The 26,630-nt window shown below is 51.4% G+C and overlaps 2 long non-coding RNA genes across 2 annotated transcripts; one reads left to right on the forward strand and one right to left on the reverse strand.

The window, feature by feature from the left end:
* Positions 1-5,808: 5,808 nt before the first annotated feature.
* LOC123584042 lies at positions 5,809-12,337 on the reverse strand. Its single transcript, XR_006705132.1, has 3 exons — positions 11,627-12,337; positions 10,627-10,848; positions 5,809-9,712 (listed from the first exon to the last, which is right to left on the reverse strand). It is a non-coding gene; the product is annotated as an uncharacterized LOC123584042 (long non-coding RNA).
* Positions 12,338-23,813: 11,476 nt separating this feature from the next.
* On the forward strand, positions 23,814-25,299 carry LOC123582311. Its single transcript, XR_006704308.1, has 3 exons — positions 23,814-23,959; positions 24,841-25,026; positions 25,145-25,299. It is a non-coding gene; the product is annotated as an uncharacterized LOC123582311 (long non-coding RNA).
* The last annotated feature ends 1,331 nt before the right edge of the window (positions 25,300-26,630 follow it).

Here is a 26,630-nt window from a genome sequence, read left to right on the forward strand (position 1 = left end):
AAAACACATTTTGGGGAGTATTCACTTTGCAAAAGGATGCTTCAGTATGAACATCCGTGAAATGGTCAGCTAACAACTTTGACCCCTTCTGCGCCTTCTCCTTCCTTGCCTGGGCCTGCCTAGAGACACAGGATAGCCCAGGAGTTTTGAGCCACCTAGACTTTGAGGGGAAGCCCAACTCTGCCATCTGGTCACCAGTTGCACAACCTCAAGCAGGTCACTTACTCTCTGGGGTGGTCGGGAAGGTTAAACTCTTCCAGCCAGTGCTTAGCTCCAACAGCCACTTGCCCTCCAGTCACTCCAAACTCTAGCAGTTGCTGGAGGTTTGCTGCACAGCCCTCCCTGGGGCTTTGCTCAAGAGGTTCCTTCTGCTGGGGTTTCACGCAGCTCCCAGAGCAGGCAAAATACCTCTCTCGCAGCAGGCCCACTGCAGCCTGTGGCACTCCAGCATTCTACTCCATTTTATGGGAATTATCTGTTTATTCCCACTGGACCTGTCAACTCCTGGAGGGCAAGGGCAGCTCTATTACCTGGGTCTCAGGAGTAGGTCCTGAGTAGGTACGCAATTCATTTTTTTTTTCCCAGCTTTTACAGCACCTGCTGTTGTAACCATTAGGATACTTTGGTCACCCTAAACCCGGCTGTGGGAATAGAAGAAGGATGGATGAGGCTCCAGGAGTGACAGGAAGGGGGGAGGCCTTGGGCTCTGCCATCAGGGGAGATGGCACCCTTACCAGGTTCAGAAGGCCAGAGCTGGTAATTCAGGAAGGCTGGGCTTCCATGGCTTGCCAAGGGCAAGTTCTGTGCAGCTGTTAAGAGGTGACATAGTCTAATGGAATGAGCACTGGTCGAGGAGTCAGGAATCTTGGATTCTAGAGCTACTCTGCCGCTAGTTCAGTAGGTCATTCTTTACTCCGGGCTTCCATATTCTGCTCTGTAGATGGAGAGAATTAGACTAGGCAGGTGGTACTCGAATATCACGCTGAGCAGAATTACCTGGGGAGCTTTTAAAGCTATACAGATGCCCTGCGCCACCCCATCCCAGTCCAGCCTCCTCCAAAGATTCCACTTCAGTTGGTCTGGTGTGAGGCCCAGCATTTGTATCTTCTAAGCTGTCCAGATAATTCTATTGTGAATCTATTATGAACCCAGAAGCACTGGATTTGATTATGTTAGATCAGTGGTTCTCAACCAGGGATGATTTTGCCCCCCACCCCCACCCCATGAACATTTGGCAATGTCTAGATACATTTTGGGTTGTCACTATTGGGAGGTGGGGAGGTCAGTGCTACTGGCATCTAGAAGATAGAGGCCTGATATGCTGCTAAACATCCACACAATAGCCCCCACAACAAAATTTATCTGACCCAAAATGTCAATGGTACCCAAACTGAAAAACCCAGTTTTAGAGGTTCTTTCCAACTCCCAAGATCCCTGCATACTTAGTTAGGCTCTATCCCCACTCTCCCTGAAACCCTTCTTCTTAGGGCAGCCCAAGTGATCTTTTTCTTTTCTTTTCTTGTTTTTTTTTTTTTCACGTTTATTTATTTATTTTGAGAGACAGAGCTCTTCGCTGTCAATGCAGAGCCTGACGCAGGGCTCAATCCTCTGAACCATGAGATCACGACCTGAGCTGAAATCAAGAGTCAGACGCTTAACCTATTGAGCCACCCAGGTGCCCCTCCAAGTGATCTTTTCCAAAACCTAGATCTAGGGTGCCTGGCTGTCTTAGTGGAGCATACCGCTCTTGATCTCAGGGTTGTGAGTTCCAGCCCACATTGGGTGTAGAGATTACTTAAAAATAAAATCTTTAAACAACAACAACAACAACAACAAAACCCCCCAAACCTAGACCTGATCTTGTGTTACACTTGCCTAAAAACCTTGGCTACCCATCCTTCTTGGAATAAAAACCATACCCATAGTCCAGCACAGTCTGACTCTCTTACTGCTCCAGTCTGGACTTTCATACCCTTTCCCTCCCTCCCACCACTTCTCCCACCCCCCAGGGCACCCCCTTTGCTCTGGTCAGTTTCAGATGAAAATGAAGGATACTTCCTTCTGCCCTAGGGCCTTGACACTTGTTATTTCTCTGAAATAGAGTTCTGTCTGAACTGACCTTCCTTTGGCCCAAATAAATTCTAAATCATCCTTTAGAATCCAGCTCAAGCATCACTCCCTCCAAGACAAGGTATCTCTCTCCTCTCTGAAGTCCTCATGGAATGTTCATTTCGTTCAGAGTAGTTATTTCCGTTTATAATTATATGCTCATTCCTGTCACTTTTTTTTTCTTTTTAATTTCACATGCAGAAAAATTGACCTATCTTTGGTGTACAGATTTTTTTTTTTTTTAATTTTAGAGATGGAGAGGGACAGCACAGGAGCCAGGGAGAGGAGCAGAGGCAGTGAGAGTGAATCCTAAGTAAGCTCCCCGCTCAGCGCAGAGCCTGATGCAGGGCTCCACCCAGGACCCTGGGATCGTGATCTGAGCCGAAATCAAGAGTCAGAGCCACCCAGGCGCCCTTAGCATGCAGACTTTTAATGTGAATAGATTAATCACCACCATGACCAGGAAACAGAACAGCTCCATCACCCCCAAAAACTTCCCTCATGCTACCCCCTTGTAGTCATGTGCTTCCCCTCCCTTCACTCTGCAACCACCGATCTGGTCCCTATACTGTAATTTCATCTTTTCCAGAATGCCATATAAATAGAATCATATAGGATGTATGATTTCACACAATGTAAAACCTTTGAGATTTATCCATGTTGTTGCATGTATCGCTAGTTCATTCCTTTTTGTTGAAGAATACTGTTTCACTGTATGGGTGCACCATTGTTTATTCACCTGTTGAAAGACATTGGATTATTTCTAGTTGGGGGCCCTGATGAATAGAGCTGCAGTAGCATTTGTGTACGGATTTTTCTGTGAACACGGTGACTATTTCTCTAGGGTAAATAAGTAGGAGTGGGATTGCAGGGTCAAATGGTAAGTGTATGTGGAAGTTTATGTTAAAAACTGCCAAACTGGGGCGCCTGGGTGGCTCAGTCGTTGAGCTTCCGACACTTGATTGCCACTCAGGTCATGATCTCACAGTGAGTTCAGTCCTTGAGTCTGGCACTGCACTGACAGCATGGAGCCTGCTTGGGATTCCCTCTCTCTCTCTCTCTCTCTCTCTCTCTCTTTCTCTTTTTCTCTTGCTTGCATGCTCTCTCTCAAAATAAATAAATACCATTTATGGGGCGCCTGGGTGGCGCAGTCGGTTAAGCGTCCGACTTCAGCCAGGTCACGATCTCGCGGTCCGGGAGTTCGAGCCCCGCGTCGGGCTCTGGGCTGATGGCTCAGAGCCTGGAGCCTGTTTCCGATTCTGTGTCTCCCTCTCTCTCTGCCCCTCCCCCGTTCATGCTCTGTCTCTCTCTGTCCCAAAAATAAATAAACGTTGAAAAAAAAAAAAATTAAAAAAAAAATAAATAAATAAATAAATACCATTTAAAAAGAAACCTGCCAAACTGTTTCCCAGAGTGGATATACCATTATGCATCTCCAACAGCAATATGTAAGTTACATGTAAGCAACAGTTGTTCCACACCCCGACACCGAGCCTTACAATTGTCCGTATTTTTTATTTTAGTCATTCCAATAGTGTGTGGTAGTATCTCATTATGGTTTTAATTTGCATTTCATTCATGGCTAATGATGTTAAACATCTTTTCATGTACTTATTTGCTATATGTGTATGTCCTCTTTGGTGAAATATCTGTCCAGGTCTTGCCCATTTTTTAAACTGGGTTATTTGTTTTCCCACTCTTGAGTATTGAGAGTTCTTTTTTTTTTTTTTAATGTTTATTTATTTTTGAGAGAGAGTCAGAGCGCGAGCGGGGGAAGGGCACATAAAGAAGGAGACACAGAATCTGAAGCAAAATCTGCACAGAGCCCGATGCAGGGCTCCACCTCACAAACTGCCAGATCATGACCTGAGCCGAAGTCAGACTCTTCACCGACTGAGCCACCCAGGTGCCCCTCTTTTTTTTTTTTAAGCTATTTTATTTATTTATTTTTAAAATGTTTGTTTGTTTGTTCGTTCGTTTATTCGTTTATTGGGAGAGAGGGAGAGAGCAAGAATCCTAAGTAGGCTCCATGCTGTCATCACAGAGCAGGATGCCACCCAGGCACCCGGAGGGTTCTTTATATATTCGAGATACAGTTGCTTTGTTGGATATGTGATGTGCAAATATTTTCTTCAGTCTGCACCTTAGCTTTTCATTCTCTGAGCAAAATATTTTTCACAGAGGCAGAAGGTTTCAGTTTTGATGACTTTTTTTCAGTTTTTCTTTTGTAGATCATGCTTTTAATGTTGCATCTCACACTCTTTACCTGACCCTGCATTAAGATTTTTTCTTTTAAAATTTAATAGTTTTACGCTTTACGCTTAGATCTGTGATCCATCTTGAGTTAGTTTTTATATATGATGGGAAATTTAGGTTGAGGTTTGTTTTTTTGCCTTTGGGTGTTCAATCCTAACACTGTTGTTGGGTTTTTTTTTTTTAAGTTTATTTATTTTGAGAGAGAGAGAGAGGGGACAGAGAGAGAGAGAGAGAAAGAGAGAGGGAGAACGAGATGGGGAGGAGCAGAGAAAGGGAGAGAGACAGAATCCCAAGCAGGCTCTGCACTGTTAGCGCAGAGCCCCATGCAGGGCTGGAACCCACGAACTGTGAGATCATGACCTGAGCTGAGGTCAAGAGCCAGATGCTTACCAACTGAGCAACTCAGGCCACCACCCCCCCCCCCCAGCACTGTTTATTAAAGAGACTATCATTTGTCCATTGAATTGTTTGCGCCTATTCAAAAATCAGTTGGTCATAGTTGTATGGGTCTCTTTATTCTGTTCCACTGGTCTGTGTGTCCATTCTTTTGCCAGTGCTACACTTGTCTCGGTTATCGTGGCTTCATGGGAAGTCTTAAAATCAGGTGGTGTAATTCCTCCAACTTTATTCTTATTTTTCAAAATTATTCTCATTAGTGTGCCTTTTCATATGAATTTCAGAATCATCTTGTCTGTATCTTCCAAAAAAATTGTGCTGGGAATTTTATTAGAATTGCATTAAACCTATAGATCAATTCAAGAAGAAGTGACATCTTTACCATGTTGAGTCTTCTAATCCATGTACATGGTATGTCTATTTATGTAGGTTTTTGGTTTCTTGAATCAGTGTTTTATAGTTTTTATTTGTATGTATTTTTAAGTACTCTCCTTGCCCAGCGTGGAGCCCATGACCCCGAGATCTAGACCTGAGCTGAGAACAAAAGTTGGATGCTTAACCAACCAAGCCACCCAGACACCCCTTTGTAGTGTTTAGCCTATAGATCCTACACGTTTTGTTAGATTTATACCTAGTATTTCCCTCCTTTGGGGAACTATTATATTTTTTCTTAATTTCAGTTTCTAATTTTTCATGACTAGTGTATAGAAATACAGTTTTTTGTGCATTGGCCTTGTATCCTGTGATCTTAGAAAAGTCACCTTAGTTGTAAGAAGGTTTTTTTGGTAGATTCCTTAAGTTTTGTTTTGTGTGTATGTGTTTTTAACATAGACAATTGTCTGCAAATAGGAACAGCTTAATTTCTTCCTTTCCAATCTCATGCCTTACATTTCTTTTTCCTGCCTTATTGCCCTGTCTAGGACTTCCAGTATGATACTGAATAGGCATTCATGAGTGGACACCCTCACCTGATCCCAATCTTAGGGGAAAGCATTCAGTCTTTGGCTATTAAGTACAACATTGGTTTCAGGTTATTTTACAGTCGTTTAACTTTTTTGTTGTTGTTGTTTATTTATTTTTGACAGAGAGAGACAGGGCATGAGTGGGGGGGGGGGGTGGGCAGAGAGAGAGGGTGACACAGAATCCAAAGCAGGCTCCAAGCTCCAGGCTGTCAGCACAGAGCCCGACGCGGGGCTCAGACTCACAGACCGTGAGGTCATGACCTGAGCCAAAGTCAGACGCTCAACCGACTGAGCCACCCAGGTGCCCCTGGTCATTTAACTTTTTGACATCTCCCTTCCCACTAGGATGTATACTCCATGAGAGCAGTCTCTCTGCTCTCAACTCAACCTTCAGTGCCTGCAACGGTAGCTAACACACAGTTAACAATTCTCTACTTTAGTAACTTATCCAGCCATAACCACTGCCCTTATGACAGACAGCAGAGGGACTTGGCTGAACATTCAGACATTGTGAAGAATAACTGGACGATAAATACCCCAGTGGATCCAACCAGGCATTAGCCCCATGGAGTTGGCCACTTGAAACTGCAGCTTTCTAGCAAGCCATTCTGTGTCGAAGCATTGATCTATCAGGAAAAGATGACCGCAATAAAATAATTATTTCAGACTGAGAGCATTCTATTCCCAAAAGGGAATCTAAACAAAAAGCTCTTGGCTCTGAAAAACAGGGGCTTTCAGGGTAAAGAGTCACACTGCTCTGAAATCTTAGGCCCTCGGATGGGTGGGGTTGTTTCGCTAAATTTATTTCAGCCGCTTATAGAAACACAAGGGGGAAGAGGGGGGTGGCTGCTTGCACACCAGCCCTGGCTCTGGAGTATTAATATCTGCCGGGTCAGGCTTTCATTTGGGTTTTGTTTCACCTTTTGGGGGTGGGGAGGCAGGCAGGCAGCAGGAACATCTCACGGCTGCATGGCTTCTGAGCTGTGGTTTTCCACCTTTCTCCCTGTGCACTCCCAGCAGGCCCACCCAGCCCCCTCCCGCCTCACCTGAGGGTAGCTCTCTACCCACTGAATACCAAGCAGTCTCACCCACGTACCTTTCACATCTACTCTTCTCCCATTTCCAGAAGGGGTCCTAACATTCCAAGAGAGTGGGAGTGAGAGATGGAACCTGCTTGCTTGCTTTCTGGCACAAGTGTGGGGCCTTTGTCCCTGGCCCCATCAGAACCCCCTACCCAATCCCTTACCCCATCCTCTGTGGCTCTGCTATTTGCATTTGGGGTTGGGGGGGCGGTTCTTGTATACGAAATCCAGGTCTTTTGAATCCTGTCTTCCTTCTCAGCCTCCCCCCAAGCACTGAACACACATTTTTCTCGGTGCCTGATACCTGTCACACGCTTACACCCATACGGAGAAAAAGGGGTTACGTGAAACCATCATGTTGCTCTCTAAACACCTGTTCTCGTCTGAATTTGGAATGCTTTATGGAACACAGGTTAATCACCTCCCACGGATGTGGGAGAAACTGAGGCACAGGAAGCGAGGTGAGATGTGTATCTGCCGGCTGGCTCTCAGAGGTACTCACTGAACCGAAAGGCCCAGAGAAACACAGGGCCCCGTGTCTGGGAACTTGCTGTTGTGCGGCCCGCTGTCTAAGGGCAGGAAGAGGAGAGACACGTGCTGAACAAGCTGCTAGGCTTATGACTCAAATAATTACATGAGAATATGGGGAAGTACCTCACACAGTGCTCGGCCCATGGGAACCCAACAAATGCCAGCCTCGTTCTTTGGCAAACTCCTGCTTCCTGGCTCACCAGGGAAGATGGCAGACATATCCTCGTCCTCTCCGCTCCCCAGCCCCCAGTTCAAAAGACTGAACAGGCACTGATGGGAGGGGAAGGTGGCTGCTTCGGGGAGAATAAAGGTTACAGACACAAACTGTAAAGTGCTCACGAGGAAACTAAGTTTCTCTTTTGTCCCAGCACCAGCCAGTTGGCTTTGGAATTATCCCTCCAGCCCGGAGTGGGACCAACCCCGCCCTGGGGAGCTGTTCCTTTGAGAAGCAGGACTCACCTTCCCAGCCAGAACAGGGATCAGACAACTGTTGGAGGGTCGCCCATAGGCAGCGGGAGAGAGGATGGACCTTTGCCACAGCCCTGTGACTTTTCCCAAGATGAGTTTCTCCTGCCAAATGCACCCTCCACCCTGTGGGGACCACGGGCCCCCAAACCAGGGCCTGCCCTTGTCCGACCAAAGGCAACCAGATCTGTTGCAGCTGTTCAGTGAGAGAAAGAGCTCTCCCAGAGACCAGGGAAGTGGCTAGAGAAAGATTCCTGCCAGCCTGGGGGTGTAAATATTTATACAACGTGCTATGTGGGCAGAGGGAGGTGGCAGGAACGAGGCGGCCCCGAGACCGCAGAGTGTAGGAGCCTACTCTTTGCGCTCAGGTGGGAAGGGCAAGAGGCTGCGAGGATCCTAATCCCCCCCCCTCAACACCCCAAGCCCCTACATCAAAGAGGCTGGTCTTTGTCCCCAGCCCTCCTGCCAGAATTGAGAGGAGAACTTAAAAGAAAGTTCACCATCCTTCTCCTAAGTCCCCTAACCGTTCATTCCTCCTGGCTAGGATAGGCCTCTCTGCCAGGAAGGAGGCCCTGCCTTCAACCAGAGACAGAGCAGCTCCACAGGGCCCAGGCCTAAGGATTTGTGGGCCCCTGGGGCTCATGGTTCTAGAGTTTTTAAGGATGCTTGGCCCCAAGACTTGGACTCTAGGGCTGAAGGCTTAGAAATACAAGCAAAATATAAAATAGGCAAAGATTTCTCTCAAGCTTCTATATAATCAACAATACCTTTCCAAAGTAGCAGTAACATGGTACAGGGATGGTGATGAGGAACGGATGGGACCTGGCAAGAGAGCAAGGTGTGGAGAAGGTGGGGGAGCCCTTGATGGCACTTCCAGAACAGCACGTGGCCACCATCACACGGGGCCTAGGAAAAGACAGTGCAGCCCCACGGACGTCCACCTGGTGCTCCTGGGCCCCGGTACCCCAGGACGCAGCTCAGCCCCAGGTGTGCATTGACTTAGCTGCCCCTCATCTAGGCCGCTAAGGTCTCAGCCAGGACCCAATGGCATTGACGTCCCAGGGTGGGAGGCAAGCCTGGGTCGGGGGTGGGGGGTGAGGGGGACAGCCAGATGGACTCCAGTCGATCTGCCTCAGACAGCTGGGGAGCAGAGCCAGGATGCGCCTCTCCTCCCTCCCCCATCACTCCAGACAAGGAGGGGCGCGGCTGCAACTTCTTGGGTTTCTCTGCCACCGCGCCCGCGCCCATCGAGAAGCACCACCTGCTTCTATCAGTATGGGGCTGACCCTGAGGCCCCCCACAGGTGGGGTTTGTGTTGCTCCTCAGCAGCCAACAGCCTTTCAGACACCTGAAATGATCAGGCACCACTTGCATTCCCCGTGCCCCTTCAAAAACGCGCACTGGCAGGAGTGGGGGTGTCGGGAAGGAAAGGCCTTCTACTGGAAAACCGCCTCGGTCTTCCGCCAGAGAGCGAACGTCTAAAGACACCCGGCCTCCTCCAAGAGGCAGCCCCCTCTGCGGCAAGTCCCCCCCCCCCCACAGCACATCCCTTTGCGAGTAATATATTCCCAGTGCGCGCACCTCCCCTGAGCTCCGGCCTTTAGGGTGGAATCTGGTGAATGCCCCACCTGTCTGCTCAGAGAGGGACGGATTCCACTGCCTCCCTGAGCAGTGGGGCCCAGGCCCACACACACCGTGGAGGAAACACCATCTGCCCCAACCCTCAGCCCGGGGCCTGGCAGCCGATGTCAACCCTCACAGGGGGAGAGCAGCCCTGTCCCCAGCCCTCCCTCTCCAGAAGGGAGCTCCTCTTCCAGGGACACCAGGGCTGCGGTGAGAATCTTCAGATGCTCAGGTCCTCTTCTGCCGCCATGGCTCTGCCTGCCGGCTGTGGCCTCCTTCTTGCCAGCACTGCTTAAACAGATGAGCAAGAATAAAAGCCTGTGTGGCCCAAGGAAAGCTTTAGGGGAAAGAACTGACGCTGAAGGAAAAGGAGAGGAAGGACTCTTAAGAAACAGGAGAGGAGGGGAACTCAGGAAACAGACAAAATAAACGGTCCGAGAATCCAGATGTAAAACAAGGGAAGCCAAAAAAGAAAGAAAAATTATGCTAAGAAGGCAAAGTTGGGGTGGGGAAGGGAATTGAGAATGAAGAAGAAGGGGGGGGGGCGGTTATAAATATGCTGAAAAGAGAGAAGAATGGGAGAGCAAACAACACCAGAAAAAAATAAAAAATGAGAGAGACAGAGGCAGCAGTGAGTTTAAAACTGCTTTGACCCTCAACCAGCCACACTCCTAATGTTCTGAGTCTTGTTGATTTCAGAGCCTTCCAACAAGAGCAAAGGACAATCCTAGGAAAACAAGCTTTCCTCCCTTTGGTGTTTTTCCTACAATTCCCCCGGTGCACCTCCCCTGTTGCTCTTTTTCAGGGGTAGAGCTCATCTCCCTGGGGCAAGGCGGGAAAGCATTCCAGTCCGCCCCAGACTCTGGTGGCTTCCATCATGGTGCCCCCTGGAGGGCCCACTGGAGGATCTGAGCAGCAGGAGCCCTGTGGTGGGAGAAGCACTGGGTTGTGATGCAGCTTTTCGTCCTCCAGGGAGGGGCTCTTACCCCAGCCACCTCTCTGTGGACCAGGGCTAACCTGGAACAGAGGGGCTCCTGGAACAGCAGGGGCCTCCCCAACTCTATGCAAAACCAGAGGAGTCCCAGCAAATGCAACTTTTGGAAACAACTTAGATGATTTAGTTTCCAGGCATTCCCAAGGGGACCTAAAGATAGCTACAGTTTTCCCATTGCTGGGTTGGCAAACAGCTCCTTGAAGCTCACCTTTAATGCCTTGTATTCATAAACTCCATGAGCACCGGCAGAAGATTCTGGTTCCTCTCCCTTTGTTGGCTTGGCCTTTCAGCCTTGTGTTGCCTCTCTCTCTTCTGGAGTCAGCCAGTGTCTCTCGTCTGTGTCTGCTTAGGTCGTTCGTTTCCCTTAGGTTATCACTCCCCCTCTGCCCACTCTTCCATTTCTCTAGGGCAGCAGGAGTAGGGAGAAAGGCTAAAAACAAAACAAGGCAAAATCAAGCAGCAGAGGAAGTAAGTGAGTTTGGTTTAGCGGCCAGCGTTGGGGCTGTCTGCAGTGGGGGTGGCAGGCTCCTGATGGACGGGGGTCTGAGCCTCCCCAGGCCCCCTGAAACTGCTCCTCCAAAGTTCAGCCAAGGGGAAGCCACACAGGCTGAACTCTGACTGACAAGGACAAAGAAAACGGTTCTTGCACCAGCCCTTCTCCCCAAGAATTCTTAAGTGCTTGACCCTGGTTCTGTACGTTCCAAAAGTCGTATTTTTCTTCGCTCAAAAACTGAGGGATGTGACACAATGGACAGAAGGGATGTCTAGGTTGTAGCCTTAGATACTCAAGCCGGTTTCTTCTCATCCCTCCTAACCTTCAAACCTGCCACAGTCGTATAATCTGTGACTCAAACTATTATTTAACCATGAAAAAAGACAAACCAGGAAATTAGAGGCTGAATGACCTAAAATTTATTCCATTCAACTGAGCTAATCTCCTAATAAGGGTGTGTATAATAATAAGTCATGCTATATCTGTTCTGGAAGATGTGAACATTGCAGGGGAAAGCGCATGGTGATTGCAGATCCTAACTTGTTGAGATTTGTCCTCAAAAGGGTAAGTGCCTGGTCCTAGGCCAAGCTGCCTAGCAGTTTGCCAGATGAGTCTCAACATTTGGGAACCGATGTTGCAGCAAAGAGTGCCCAGTGTGCGGGCCGACCCCATTCAAACCCCTCACTGCCACTTCCTAGGCGAGCAAGGCACTTACCTGCCTCCTTTAGTCTCCTCCACTATGAAATGGCAATGACAGCAATCCTGATCTCCCGGGGCTGCTGCTGTGAGGACAGATGAGCGAGGCGCTTGGCACATGTGAGCAGCCCCCCTCCCTCCCATCAACCCCCCCCCCCCCCAGTCAACTGTTGCTGTATGTTAAGCAGCAAATTGGCAAGACTAAGGAGAGGGCTGGAGGCCCCACCAAGTGGGGTTCCACGGAGTCACTGGAACACAGTCAAGTATCCCAAGCAAGAGAGAGAAGAGGGTCCCAGAGGAAGCCCAGGCAGCTGGCGGGTGGAGCACTGCATGGAGAGCCAAGGACAGCCACTCAGAGCGTGGGGGCTGCACTCCAGTCCTGCTGCGTTAGCTCAACTCCTTGCATCTCCACCCTTGCATGGGTTCACCCTTACATGAAACCCAGCACTAGCTCCCACTAGGTGCACAGCACCGGCCAGGCCCAGGGCTGTAGGGGGAGCAAGGTTACTAAGGGATCACTGGCCTCCGAGACTTCATGACCAGGCATTTCTGCCCAAATTCAGAAATCTGCCCTTTCAGGAGCCAGACTGTGAGGATATGACCAAATGCTGAGACATTCTTATTTCAGGGCCAGTTTTCTTTCTTTAAGTGGAAAGGCAAAGAGTTCAGAAATGTGCTGGAAATGTGAACACGAAATGGAATCTTGTTAACATTTAAGGACTATTGCTAATTTCTAGGTGAGATAAAGACAATATGGCTAAGTTTAATGAGGCCCTTTTATTTAGAGATACATACTGAAATACTGGCAGGTAAAATGCTATGCTCTGATATATAGCATTTACTTCAATATTATATGGGAGGTGGAGAGGCGGACGGTGGTATAAATGGACAAGCTTGGCCAAGAGTTGGTGATGTTGGTGGTGAGTACATGGGGATTCATCACACTACTCTGTCTCTTCCTGTATATGTTTGAAATTTTCCATAATAAAAGGTCTTCAGTTCATAAAAGCTGAAAAAAACCTTAACTCGGGGATTCTTGTCTTATTGGGTCTTGTAACATGATATCTACTTCCTGAGGACATGTGCTCTTGGACATGAGATGAGCCTGTGGGAGACCTGCCAGGAGTGGGGAGGACTAGAGAACAGGCAGGGAGACCAGCATCCATGGGGCAGAAAAGCGCCCCAAACCCTTCACCCATCCCCCCCAACACACACACATGAGAATCAAGAGTGGTGTCCCGTCCCTCAGGGCCTCCCAGGCTGGGAAGAAACATTCGAAGAGGCTGGTGTTCATTTTGCACTGCTTTTAAACTCAGTGAAAATTATCTTTCAGTTGGTTTCAGTGTGTTTTAAAGCGCAATGATTTTTTTTTTTTTTTGGCCAGTAGAGAGCTATTATCGAAGAGTGGGCAACCTCTCCAACCTCGAATGGAAAATGGGGAGAGTCACGCATGCTCCGCTTGCTAGAGTGTGAGGCGAAATGAGATTCATGAGCGTGAAGTGCCTAAGTGATAAACGATGGGTCTGATTTGAGGGGTCTTCGACAAATGCCAGCCTCTAGCCTCTCACGACCACCTTAGGGGTTCTGTTGCAACTGCAGGGGCTTCACTTCAACATCTGAATTAAATAAAAGTCAAAGCATTCCTACTCTGAGCCCTCTTTGGGCCAAGAATCCTACTGGGTGTCACAGAAGCCCCTGCTGTCCTCTCCATCCCCCGAGGGGCCACCCCTGCTCTGGGAAGAACAGGCCACTTGGGATGGAGCCCTCACCGCTTTCTGGTTGAAGAATGAGTTGGAAAATGAGGAATAGGGCACTCCCCACTCCAGGCCGTGGCTTTGAATGGCAAAACGCATCCTAAGCAGGCAGGTATACAGCCGATCATCTCCTTCCCAATCGCAGAGGCAGGTAGCTCAGGGTACAGATGGACAGCAGATCCTGCGCTCACCAGCTCCCCGCTACAGGGAGCTTCTGGAACCTTCCCAGCTTGTTATAGGCAAGCAGCATGGAGGCCTCCAGACCCCAAAGGGCAGCAGAACACACCCTCCCAGGTCAGAGGGATGTGCCAAGTGGTTGGTCAAGGTGACTGGACCACCGACACCCTTCCAAGAATGAATCTAGGTAGCCATGGTGTCCAGAGGAAGGGATCCCAGGAGAGGCAGGTGGCCCACAGAGCCAATTCGAAAGTCTTTGCCACTTGTCCCCAGGCAACTGATAAGTGGCTTTCTAGAGACAGGTACCAGCCAGGAGTGGGTGTTTGTGACTTTAGGTGAGGGCTACAGGACTGGAAGGGACAGGGGACACAGCAGAAGGTAGTCCTGTCACTGAGAAAGCAGCCACCCCAAGCCTTGAGATTCTGGCTCTACAACCTCCTGCCAAGCGCTGAAAGTATTTGCCCCATCCCAACCTGCTCCGTGCCCTAGTCTCTCCTTGACACCACCGTCCACCCAACGCGGCTGCATGCTCTTTGCACCTTCTACCCTAGGAAGAAACAGAACGGAGGGAGGGAGGGTGCCCTACACAAAAGTTTAACACTCTCAAAAAGTCCTTGGGCTCTGGGAACTTTGAAATGCATCCATGGGGTTATTCTAAGCTCTCTGAAAGTCCCCTGGCTCCAGAGAAGAGAGCACTCTCTGTCATGAGACCTTGAGTGTAGAGGCCAAGAGCACAGCCTTTGGAGCCACAAGGCCTGAGCCTGAAGCCCAGCTCTGCTATTTCCCCCCCTGTACCAAAGCACAAGGTACTCAGCCCTCTGGGCCTCAGTCTTCTCTGTAAAATGAGGATAACAGATGGCTCTATAGGGCAGAGCTGGGGCTTACAGTGATGGCTGGACAGAAGAAGCCCTCAGTAAATATTAGCAAGGGTTCCTCCTCAGCCCAGTGGGACACACTACCAACAACCCCTCGTTTCCTGGAAGAAATACCTGTGCTACAAGGTGGGAAGGTAGTGGAAGGAGGCCTAAAATCTTCATAGAAAGTGGCTCAAGGACATGCACAGAGTACCCTTCTCCACGGAAATCAGAAACCCCAAAGAGCTGTGCTTTTTTCCATCAGAATGCAGCTCCCGGAGACCACCAGGCTATGCAGGCTGCATGGGGCAGAGGCCCTGAGTCTGGAGTAGAAATGTTACCTAGTGTTTCCCTGGATGGGTGGAGACGGAAAGGGATACTGACTAGGTGCAGCCCTCCTGTGGCCTCTTTGGTTTTTGTGTCGGACACACAGAAAACATCACTCAGTTGGAAAGCAGGGCGTATTAAACTCATCAGCCAGAGGCCTCGAGGCAGGCTGATTGCCCTGTGGGAGACAGGCCCACGGAGGGGGGTGGGGGACAGGCCCAGGGAGAGCCAGTCTGGCGGAGGCCAGACCTGCACCCAAGGGTTGGGCTTCTCTGGGATGGGAAGGAAAGAGTTAAACCGACGCTGGGCTTTGGGAGGGAGGCTTTGCAGCTATAAACAGTGAGCCAAGGGAGGGAGGGAGCTGACACAGGATGTGGCCAGGGCTCTAGCTGTCTGATTATTAACTTCACTTTTATTTGGAGGGGGATTCGATTCTCTGTTTTACTTCCCATCAAGGAAGTGAAAGCCCAGGTCTCGGAGGGGCCTGGTTTCAGATTGTTTTGTCACAGCTCATTCATTTTTCCCCTTAAATAAATAAACAAAACCACCTCTTTGTTTTCCCCTTAATGAGCGTTCAGCAAATCATCTGTGGGTGGGGCATGAAAGGGGTTTTCTGGAGTCCTTCATGAAGTAACTTAGGCTTATTCTTCTGGAAGGAAAAAGGAGTCTTCTTTTGGCTTCAGCTTCCTCTAAGACTTTCTTTTCTACCTCCTCTGGAGATCTCAGCCTGAAATCATGACCTCAAGTCCAGCGTAGACCTTTCTTGGCTGGCCCCTGGGGCCTGACCTGCAGCCTGGCAACCTTGTCCCAGGCTCCCACCCCAAGGCCACACAGAGGAAGCAACATCACAGGGCTCAGTAGTTAGTCTTCTTGATCAAGCTTAGACCCATGGTGTTTGTTCCTATGGCGCCCTGACATTTCCACTAAAAATAACTTAAAGCAATTAAAAACACAAAAGGATTTCATTACAGGGCTTAAGAAAACACCATTCCACTTCGCCCAAGGTTCAAAACTCTTGGCAACTTTGTTTCCAACATCAAAACCCATTCAATAATTTCAGGGATTCTCTTGCAACAACCCTTTCCTGTTGGTATGTGAGGTGCCACAGGGGACACAAAGACCACTACCAACTACCACATGGTCCCTCCTGTCCTGGTGCCCACAATTCAGTGGGGGAAGATGCAGGGGGGTGGGGGGGGAACAGGGGAGTCCTGGTGGCAAAGGCTAATGAATGGTACCATAGGTGGGCAGAGGAGGGAAGGGCCACATTCTGCTGGCAACAGAGGGAGGAAAACTGAGGAAGGCTTCTTGGTGGAGCTGATATTTAAGCTTGACCTTGCAGGGCTGACAATATTACAAGGAATATTCTAAATGCTGAGAAGTACCAAATGACAGACAATATCAACATGTGAACCAGGTCCGATATAAGACAACTGGAGTGGTGTGGCCTGTAGGGGCTGTGGCTCCTCAAGCGGCATTCAGAATGGCATTGAAAGTCCCCAGGGTGGAGAGGGACTGAAAGGAAACTGCCACTCAGATTCAGCCCCAGGCTGCCAGTCCTTGACCCTTGGCTTGGACACCCGTGTGATCTGGGAAGGAGTGGCACTTCATGCTGTGAGCAACAGGATACCACACTTGGATACACACTCCTCTCAGATCCTGACTCCGGGTTGCCAGACCAACACCTGCTGACCAGTAGGAGCCACTTTACTGCCTCTGACTTCATGCTCTTTCAACACGGGGCAAGAAGAAAGAGGGTGCCCTGCAAAGAATCCAATTCACTTACAAAAGCTCTGGCTTTTGGAATTGCTAGTGGGATGGGATTTCCAAACATCCCTGGGGAAGATGTCAGGGCATCAGGCTTTCCTGAAGTTCTTAGAATGTTCCTTCCCGCGGCGACCGGGGCTCCGGGGCCCTGAGTCCGCTGCCCCCCGGCCATGAGGGGGTTAAGCGGCCGCCAAGATGGCCGACTTGTTTTGCACTTCGGAGGGGTCACGCGGGAGGCTGCCCTTTGCCTTGGGGAGGCTGTCAAGGTCCCGCCGCCCTCTCTGGCGCTATGCCCCAGGCGGCCTGACGGTATCTCCTCCCCTGCGTGTCCTGCAGTCCCGCAGAACCTTCCAGGCCCAAGGCGAGCCAGACTCGCCTCCAGGCCGGCCTCGGACGGCGAGGCAGGGAGGTCCGTCGTCGGGGAGGCTAGGACCAGGGCTGTGCGTGGCTGTGCCCTTCGGCCCCTGGGAACGCGGGGGACCGGGAGCCTGGGGACGAAGGGCCGAGGCCGCTGCCTGGACCGGCTCTCCCAGCATTTCCTCGCCCCGGGCTGAAGCCACCCCAGCTGGTCTCCGGCCGGCCTCCGAGGGCTGCTCCCGCTCCCGCCGGCCGCCTTCGCAGGGGCGCCATGAACGTGGTCGCACTGCCCTCCAGTGGCCAGCCGGCCAAACAGCGCGCGAGGGCCGGCGTGGATCCCCTCTCCGGGCTTATCTCCTTAAAGAAGGGCTGCCCCTCTGCTACGTTTGAACACGTGGCCTTGCTCACCCGCGGTTCTCCTTACAGGCGGCCCAAGCTGCCCCTTGCCACAGTGCACACTGATGGAAAAGCAGGGGACTTGCTTGCTCCAGTGGTTCTCAAACTTAAGTATGCACCAGGAACCCCCCCCCCCCACCCCAGTTAGGTCAAACCCGTGTTGCTGGGTCCCACACCCAGGGTCAGAGAATTTGCATTTCTAACAAGTTCCCAGGGGTTGCTGCTGCCACTGGTCCTGGGACCACATTTACAGACCAACTAGCTCAGTTTGCCCATCCTTTCCTGGGGATTCTGGCATCACTCATTGAATATATAATGCACTTGCTGGGCACTGAGGACAAGAAGTGACCATGACCAAGTTCCCACCCTTGTGTGGCTTACTCTAACAAAGGAGATAGACTTTTTTAAACAAATAATTTCATAAACAGATACAAGATTCCATTTGAAAAAAGTTTTCAAATTCCCGTGAAGGAAGAAAATAAAGCATTCGAAGAACATATATACATGGGAAACTGGTTTCTTTTTTCTTTTTTCTTTTTTTTGGTCAGGGGGACTGGTTTCCATTTGGGATGGGCTATTGGAGAAGACCGCCCTGGGGAAACCCTTCAACTGAGGCCAGAAGGAGGAGGGGAGAGATCTGGGGAGGAACGGATGAGGGGTGTGGCTGCAGGCAGAGCGGGGAGAAGCTGTGGAGGGGCAGAGACTGGAGGGGCAGAGCTGGGGGGCAGGCAGAGGGTCACAGCAGCTCCCCCCCCCCGACACACACCAGATCAGCACAACTGGTCCCAGAGACCTGCCTCTTCAGAAGGGTCAACATTCAGAGAAGAGGAGGAGAACAGGTAGATACTGAGCTTGCACAGTCACTGCCCTCCCCCGTTTGCTCATCATTAGATGATCCCCCGGGTGTCTTGGTCAAAGCCCAGCCTGGCAGCACACTGTCAGAGGGATGGATGAATAGAAGCCCCTGCTCAGTGACCCTACAACTATGCGAAGGAAGGCCTTTGGGTTAATAGCCTCAAGGGGAGGGAGGAAAGAACACCTGAAAAAATACATGCAGCTTTAGAGTCAAACGAATTCAGTTCAAATACTCGCCCTGCTCCCAACTCACTGTGTGATCTCCAGCAAGTGGCCTAACCTCTCTGAGCCTCAGCTTCCTCATCTGAGAAATGAGGACAGGACAGTACCTACCGCATGGGGTCGTTCTGAAGATAGAGTACTAACTACCATTTGCCAAGTGCCTATTGCACGCAAAGTCCTGCGCTAAGGGCTTCTCATCCATTACACGAGGTACCGCAGGGAGTGAGGTTTGATCATGGGAGCCTTACTGTTACCATTTCACAGCGGCCCCCAGTGCTTTGTACAAGTGGGTACCTTCAGTAGAAGGAGCTTAGTGAGCCCTGGGAACCCGGTAAGCACTCAATAAATGGTGGCCTTCGTTTTTTAGCCAGAGAAAAGGGACCCTTGCGGAGAGGTGAGCGGCCGGACAAGACGGCACACCCACTTCTCCCCAGGAGGGCCAGCCCCGGGTCTAGTTAGCCAATGCCCGTGTTGGGACGTCACCTCTTACTCACTCTTCCCAGAGAGCAGCTAATTAGCCTCCCCACAGCCAGGAGCTCCCCAGATGAAAGGTGCTTAATACAAATGCAAGGCGTGACCCCCATATTTATAACCCAGGTTCCCTTGGGTGAGGTAGGCCCGGGGGTGGAGAGACAGGCCAGATCAGGGCCTCGCCTTCTTTATGACAGAGATTCTCAGGGAAGGTAGCTGGGCTGAGGTGGTTGTGAGCCTGAGAAAAAGGCTCCCGGCTGGTGGGTGTGGGGCCGCCCAGGTCCTGGGAGTGGGAGGTGCCAGTTGGCTGAGGGGGCAGAATGCTCCAGGTTCCAGGTTGCCTTCTAGACCAGGAGCTTAGAGGGCAGGAGGCGGACAGCCTAGGGTAGGGTGGGTCACAGCGGGGACTCGGATGCCAGGCTGCTGGGTGGAGATTCCACCTCCACAGTGGCTACATCGTGTCCCCGAGCCTCAGCTTCCTCCTCTGCGAAGTGGGCATAAGGATAGCCTGGACCTCACAGCTATTCACCGACAACACTTAGTACAGGCAGCACCTGGCACCCACTGTGTAAAGAATGAGGATTCGTGTATTTGTTCAATCAACAGACAGTTATCAAGCACTTACTAGGTGCCAGGCAATGGGCGCTGGAAATACAGTCGTGAGCCAAAGAGATCAAGGATCTCTTCCTGTGGAACTCACATTCTATATGGAAGACACACAAGAAACACAAGAACCAGGAGATTCCTGATACACTGCCCGGCAACGGTGTGCACTGTGAAGATGACGAGAGATGGGACACAGGGATGTGACGGGGGTGACATGCCGAACGCAGTGGTCACATACACTCTCCAAGGCGGGTAGAAGCAGGTATGAGCAGATTAAGAAACGCACCGAGGGGCGCCTGGGTGGCGCAGTCGGTTAACCGTCCGACTTCAGCCAGGTCACGATCTCGCGGTCCGGGAGTTCGAGCCCCGCGTCGGGCTCTGGGCTGATGGCTCAGAGCCTGGAGCCTGTTTCCGATTCTGTGTCTCCCTCTCTCTCTGCCCCTCCCCCGTTCATGCTCTGTCTCTCTCTGTCCCAAAAATAAATAAACGTTGAAAAAAACATTAAAAAAAAAAAAAAAAAAAAAAGAAACGCACCGGGGTTGATGGGTCAGCCCAAAGCTGTCCGGCAAATCGGAGGCCGGAGCCTGGCTCGGCAGCATGGGAACCGCGACCACAGCTGCTGAAGCGGCCACTGAAGTCCCCTCTTTCCCCTGGAAGAGGGGCTATGCCAGCCTCAGCCACCTGCCCTCATCTCCTCCAGCCAGCGCCTCACATACACCTTCTCTCTGGATCCTCCCAGCCACCTACTGGGGCAGTCGCAACCCCATCATTTTTGTTGAGGTGACACTTCCATGACAGAAAACGAACCTTTTTAAAGTGAACGATTCGGGGGCATTTAGCATGTGCGCGAAGCTGTGCGGCCCGGACCCCTATCTGGTTGTGAATCATCTTCACCCCAAAAGGAGACTCCTATCCATTAAGCAGCTGCTCCCCCTGCCCCCTACCCCCCAGCCCCTGGAAACTGCCAGTCTACTTTCTGTCTCTCTGGATTTGCCTCTTCTGATACTCCATATACCCAGACCTTTGGGGCCCGGCTTCTTTCATTTAGTGTGTTTTCAGGGTTCATCCACACTCAGGCACGGGCTGGGATTCCACTTCTTTTTATGGCTGAATAATGCTCCATTGTATGTAAGCACCTCCATTTTACAGATGAGGAAACAGACTCAGGGCAAATAATCAACACCCAAAGGTCACAGCCCATCTGTGGCCGACTGGGATTTGACAGCAGCCTGAGTTCCCGCTGTGGAAACATGCATTCGAGCAGGCCTGCTCCCCAGAGGGCTGGCACCCGGGCACTACTGTCCCAAGAGGAGGGCTGCTGCTGGCACATGCTGGCGCCCCCCGTTGTGACCTGGTCTCTTCTCAGTACAGGCTCACAGGCGTGGGCAAGGTGGCCTTCCAGTCACCCTGCTCCAGGCAAGGCCAGAGCATGGCTGAAGAGGCCACCTCCTCAGGGGAAATTCCAGCTCCTGGCCAACCACAGGCGAGGGCACTCATGGGGTTCAAGCCCTCCCTCTCAACTGGGTCATGAGGCTGGGTGGTGACTCAGCCCTGGGGCTAGCCTGGTGGGCAGGCCACGTCGTGAGCATTTTCCCCAGCCAGCTCCCCAGGCAGAGCTGCGGGTACCTCAATGCACGAGCGTGTGTTAAGCACTTTATCTATGCCAGGCCTTTAAAGCAGCCCCTTTCTGAAGAGGGTGCCAGCCCCCAAATCGAAAGCAGGTGCTAAGACCAAGGAACAGGGCCTAGGAAATCCCTGACCTCACTGAAGAAGGCTGCACACAGGCTGGGTCTGCCAGAGTCCCTCCCTTCAGCACAGAGGCACCAGGGCAGGCAGTGCACAGGAGTCTAGAACGCCCGCCTGGGATGCCCACCTTGGCTCACTCCACACCCAAGCGAGAAATGGTACTCACTCCCCCTTGACCCCGTTCTGACCCTGCCTAGTGGCCATTCATTCCATTCAGTCAGTGCCAGTCACACTGCTGGACAACGAGGATACAGAAGTTTAAAGAAAAAAATAGTCCCTGTTCTTTAGAAGCTTAAAAGTGAGTGAACTAATCCAACTAAGCAAACTAGGAATGACCCCATGGCCGGGGGCGAGGAGCCCAGAGGCCAGGCCCCAACCGCGTGGGCAGCTGCAGCTGAAATGTGGGTGCACGTGTGTTTGCGTGGATCCCGCAGCTGAGCCCATCTTTAGACTGGAATCGATCCCCCAAGGCAGGTCCATTCAGTAAATTAGCCTGAAAACACGGGCCTGTGGGCTGTGGGCTCCTTAACCCCCTACCCCCCACCGGCAACCCCATTCAGGATGCAGAAGGCTTTTCCCAGCAAGGAAAGCTCCCCTAAAGGTGCCAGTGAGGACGGGCTGAGCCCATGACAGGCTCCAGGAGGCAGTCGTAGGGGTGCTGGGCTGAGCCAAGTGGCCAGGGGACATCCAAGCTGCCACTGCCCCCTGTGGCATCCCCTGATGACAGAGCACCTCCCAGGTGCCAGGCTCATGCTCAGCACTTCACGCGCAGCGCATGTCTTAAACCCCTGAGATTTTTTTACCAGTGCTTTGCTCGATGTCAGAGGGCTGGCGGAGGATTTGCATTCTGGTCTGACCTACTCCAGAGTCCACACCCACAGTTCTACTCGCTTTCCCCAGCCAAGGCTAGCACAACACACGCAGCCTCCTGGCCAGGCTGCTGGAGGGTGGGGGTGGGGGAGGGGTGGGGGAGGGGAAGGAATCCCTCAGACAGAGGCCACTTCAACTCTGCTCCTGTCCCTCTCCCCTCTCCCGCCCCAGCTAACCCTTCCAGTTCAGCCAGTTTTTCTGCAGCCAGAAAGCACCTTCTGCCCCCAAGGAGCCCCCAGAGCAGCAGAAGGGAACAGTCCACACCAAGCCTGCGGAAGGGATTGGGGTTGGGGCTGAGTCCTGGCCAGGTATGGGCCTCAGACGGGAGTTGAAATGACCCCCTCAAGCGATCAGATGCTCTAGGTCCGTCCCCACCCCACAGCTGTCATGGCGAACTTGGCAGCAAAAAGGGAAGGAGGGAGCTAGATCTTCCAGGTGTCTTGGCTGACCTGATACAACCCCAGAGTGCCCCTCAGGCAAGAAGGCAGAGGGAAGGGGTGCGTGGGAAGGCAGTGATTATCGCCTTCCATGTCAAGGCTGGGCGTGGGGGCCACCTGCCCAAGGAGCATAGCCTGACTGAAAGGCAGGGATGAGATGGGGTAGCCGTGGGGAAATAGGCCAAGTACAGTCCCCAGAGCCAGACATGGCCACCGAGAGGCCCAGTAACCACAGCCCCATTTCCTGGCCTCTGGTTCAAGCACTTTAATTCATCCTGAAGCCAGTCTTTACATCCACTCTGGGGGGAGGAAGGTGCATGGGGTCTCTGTTTTCTATATGAGAAGACTGGCACTCAGAAATTTGAGAGTGTATGGGCACCTGGATGGCTCAGTCGGGTGAGCATCCGGCTCTCGATTTCAGCTCAAGTCATGATTCCAGGATCATGGGATCGAGCTCCACCTCCAGCTCTGTGCTGAGCATGGAGCCTACTTAAGATTCTCTTTCTCTGTCTTTCTCTCTCTCTCCTTTTGCCCCTCTCCTCCACTCATGCATGTGCTCTCTCTATATATAAATTTTTTAAAAAAGAAAAGTTTGAGAGTGTAAAAAAAAAAAAAAAAAAAATGTTGAGAATGTGCCCGTAGTCACGCCGTCTAGGAAAGAATACAATCAGGATTCACATCTGGTCCCTCTGGCCCCGAAGGCCTTGCCCTTGACCACTTAGCACTTCCTTGCTGGCTGTTCCCGGCACTGGCCTGGCACCTGAGGTGTTCATTCACCGGATGAGGGAGGGAGTGGATAAAGCAAGTGGACAGGCATGGGGATGAGTGAGTGGAGAAGTGGGTCCACTTGTCCCACAGCCCCCAGTGGGTGAGCAAGTGGGCAGGTGAATGAGTGGATGAGGGAGGGAGGGGACCAATGCATCAGAAGTGGAGAGTAAACTAGTAAACCAGCAGCTGGATGGTTAACGGCTCAGCCGGAGGGAAAAGCAGTTGCTGCTGTCACATGGCCAATGGGAGAGAGGAAGGAATGTGGCTTCTGAGAAACTGGGTGGCCCAGTGGCGGGCTGGCTCACCGTGAATACCCCCCAGGTCTCCCTCCCTAGACAGCAAGTCTCCAGAACAAGGGGCTCTGGAGGCCCCAGGGCCTCTGCCTGCCAGACACATGCACATTCGATGACCAAGTATCCGGCTGGCCTGGTCAATCATCAACGGGCCACTGAGAGCTCAATTGCTTAAGAGGACCCTGGGCCAGGTATTGACCTGCCCACCCCTTCGGGGAGGAAAAGAGGAGCAAGAGACCCATTGGCCCTGCCTGAGGTGTAGGTGGGGGTGGGTGGCCGAGAGGCCCTCACCGCTGCCCTGCACAGGCAGGTAGGCCTGGCCGGGATAGCCACCCTGTCCGCTGGGCCTGGGGTCAGTGCCCTGGCCTGTTTGCCTAAGGGGGTGGGTTCAAGCTGGCATGGAAGTGGCTCACTGCCATGGCCAAGGCGAGCCGAGGGCCCCTCCTTCTGGGGTAAGGCCCCACTTGGGCTCTGGACTGGGGGTGGGGGAGGCTAGATGGAGCCAGGAATAAAGATAATGTGTGAGAAAGGGGGCGAGGGTAAGGCTGTTGCTCTAATGAGAGGCTATGTATCTTAGAGCTGGAGGGAGGGGCCCCTAGGGGTCTATGAGCCTACCTCCCAACACCTTCCATGAAACCCAAAGGGAAAGTCAAGGACAATTCTGTGCATTGAGGGGCACACAGAGGGACTCCCCACCCCCACCCCCACCCCCAGTCAACTCTCTGGGGGAGACTGAAGTAAGCAAGAGGCAGGTGGGAGCCCAAGAATCTCTGGAGAACAAATGCCAGATACTCCTCAACCCAGAGTCATGCCTGGTCAGGCACAGCCCTGCCTAGCCATGAGTTGTATCCCTACCTCCAATGGGTGCATGTGGGGGTGTGGGACATGTGGTCCAGGGAGGTAACAGGGGGTGTGAAGGGTGGGGGTAGGGCACACAGAAAGCTGCTCAAACAGCCTGGCTCCCTCCCCTGTGCCCTCTGGCCTTGCATGAGCCCCCTGCCACAAGGAACCCTTTCAGGGGACAGAGACCAATACTGCCCTCCTTGGCCTTCCGGTGCAGGGCCCCTTGGGCTAGTTAGCCCCATATCCCCAAATAGGGACCTTCTGAAGACTACACTCCATCCCAGAAAATGCCACAGAGATCAGTCTGAACACAGAGCAGGGCGGCGGTGGGAAGCGGAGTTTGGGGCTGGGGACCTCCCATCCCTGTCTCAGCATGGGCCCAGAGTGGGGACGCGAGCGCCCTCTGGTGCCTTCCTGTGGCACAGGCGCATAGAGCTATACGCCCCAGACGGGACTCAAGCGAGCACAGCTTCAAGGCAGCCTCCCACAGGCTCCAGGAGCATCTTCGGAGCAACCAGCAACCGCCTAAAACCAAAGATTAAGGTGATACAACCTACATCAAAGAGTCATTGTGAGGACTGCACGACATCCACAGCCCTCTTCACACCACGTTCTGCAAATAATAATAACACCAAGAGGAAAAAGCTGTTTGAATCCTCACAACGACCGGGCTGAGGTAGGTGTTATTTCCAGTTTCCTGATGACATGAGGGCTTGCACAAGAGCACACAGATAGTATCTGGCAGAACGTGGATTTGAGCCTAGATGTGACACCAAACTTGTACTGTGTTCTAGGCACTCCACTATAACCACTCGGATCTTAACAAGAGAGGCCATTTCCAGCCAAAGGGTGGCTTTTTCTCTCCTGTCTCCTGCTCCCAAGAGAGACTGCGCTGCTGGGGAAAAGACAGCAAAACGGTCCCTCCTTCTGTTGTGGTTGTAAAGTGTCAGTGATAAGCCCTTGCTTATCTCGTTATACTTTACAAAGGACTTTTACCTGTGCTGTTGTCTCATTATCTCTTCACACTTGCCCTGTGAGGGAGGGGCCTGTAGCCCCATACAACATGCACCCCCAAAGTCAGCGGTCCACTCAAGTTCCAGCCCCATACCCACACAACCCCCACCTGGGGCCAAAGCCAGTACCTGGGATTCCTGTAAAAATCTACTCACAGAAAATATTTGCAAAACACATCTGACAAGGGACTAGTATCCAGGATATAGAAATAATAACTCAGTAATGAAAAGACAAATAACCCCATTTTCAAATAGGTAAAAGATTTAGACAAAAGATTTCAAAAGAAGATATGTGAATGGCCAATAAGCATATAAAAGGAGATAGTCAACACCATTAGTCATTATTAGTCATCACTATTAGTCATCATTAGGAAGTGCAAAATAAAACCACAGTGAGATACCTTTCTACGCTCACCACAATGGTGAAAATCAAAAAGCCTGACAGAGCCAAATGCTGACGAGAATGTTCACTGGAACATTCATACATTGTTGGTAAAGGTATAAAGTGGTACAACCACTCTGGAAAAGGTCTAGTGGTTTCTTTGAAAACAAAACATATACCTCGTCTATAACCTAGCAATTCCACTTCCTAGGTATGTAACCAAGAGAAATGAAGCCATATGTTCGCAAAAAGACTTGCACAGGAACGTTCCTAGCAACCGTACTCATAATAACCCCAAAACAGACTGTGGCACCCCTACCGAACAGAATATGATTTCACAATGAAAAGGGACGTATTGGGGCGCCTGGGTGGTGCAGTCGGTTAAGCGTCCGACTTCAGCCAGGTCACGATCTCGCGGTCCGGGAGTTCGAGCCCCGCGTCAGGCTCTGGGCTGATGGCTCAGAGCCTGGAGCCTGTTTCCGATTCTGTGTCTCCTTCTCTCTCTGCCCCTTCCCCGTTCATGCTCTGTCTCTCTCTGTCCCAAAAATAAATAAACGTTGAAAAAAAAATTTTTTTTTAAAAAAAGAAAAGGGACGTATCACAGACACACATGGCATCATGAATGTATCAACAACATTATGCTGATGAAAGAAAGGGCTGCCAAGGAGACCTATCGTGTGATTCTATTTATATGTGGTTCTAAAGCCGGCGAAACAGGGGCGCCTGGGTGGCTCATTCCATTAAGCGTGCGATTCTTGATCTGGGCTCAGATCATGATCTCACGATTTGTGAGATCGAGCCCAGCATGGGGCTCCATGCCAACAGTGTGAAGCCTGCTTGGGATTCTCTCTCTCCCTTTCTCTCTGCCCCTCCCCTCTTCTCTCT

Source organism: Leopardus geoffroyi, chromosome B3, assembly GCF_018350155.1.
Source record: "Leopardus geoffroyi isolate Oge1 chromosome B3, O.geoffroyi_Oge1_pat1.0, whole genome shotgun sequence".
NCBI classification, from domain to species: domain Eukaryota; kingdom Metazoa; phylum Chordata; class Mammalia; order Carnivora; family Felidae; genus Leopardus; species Leopardus geoffroyi.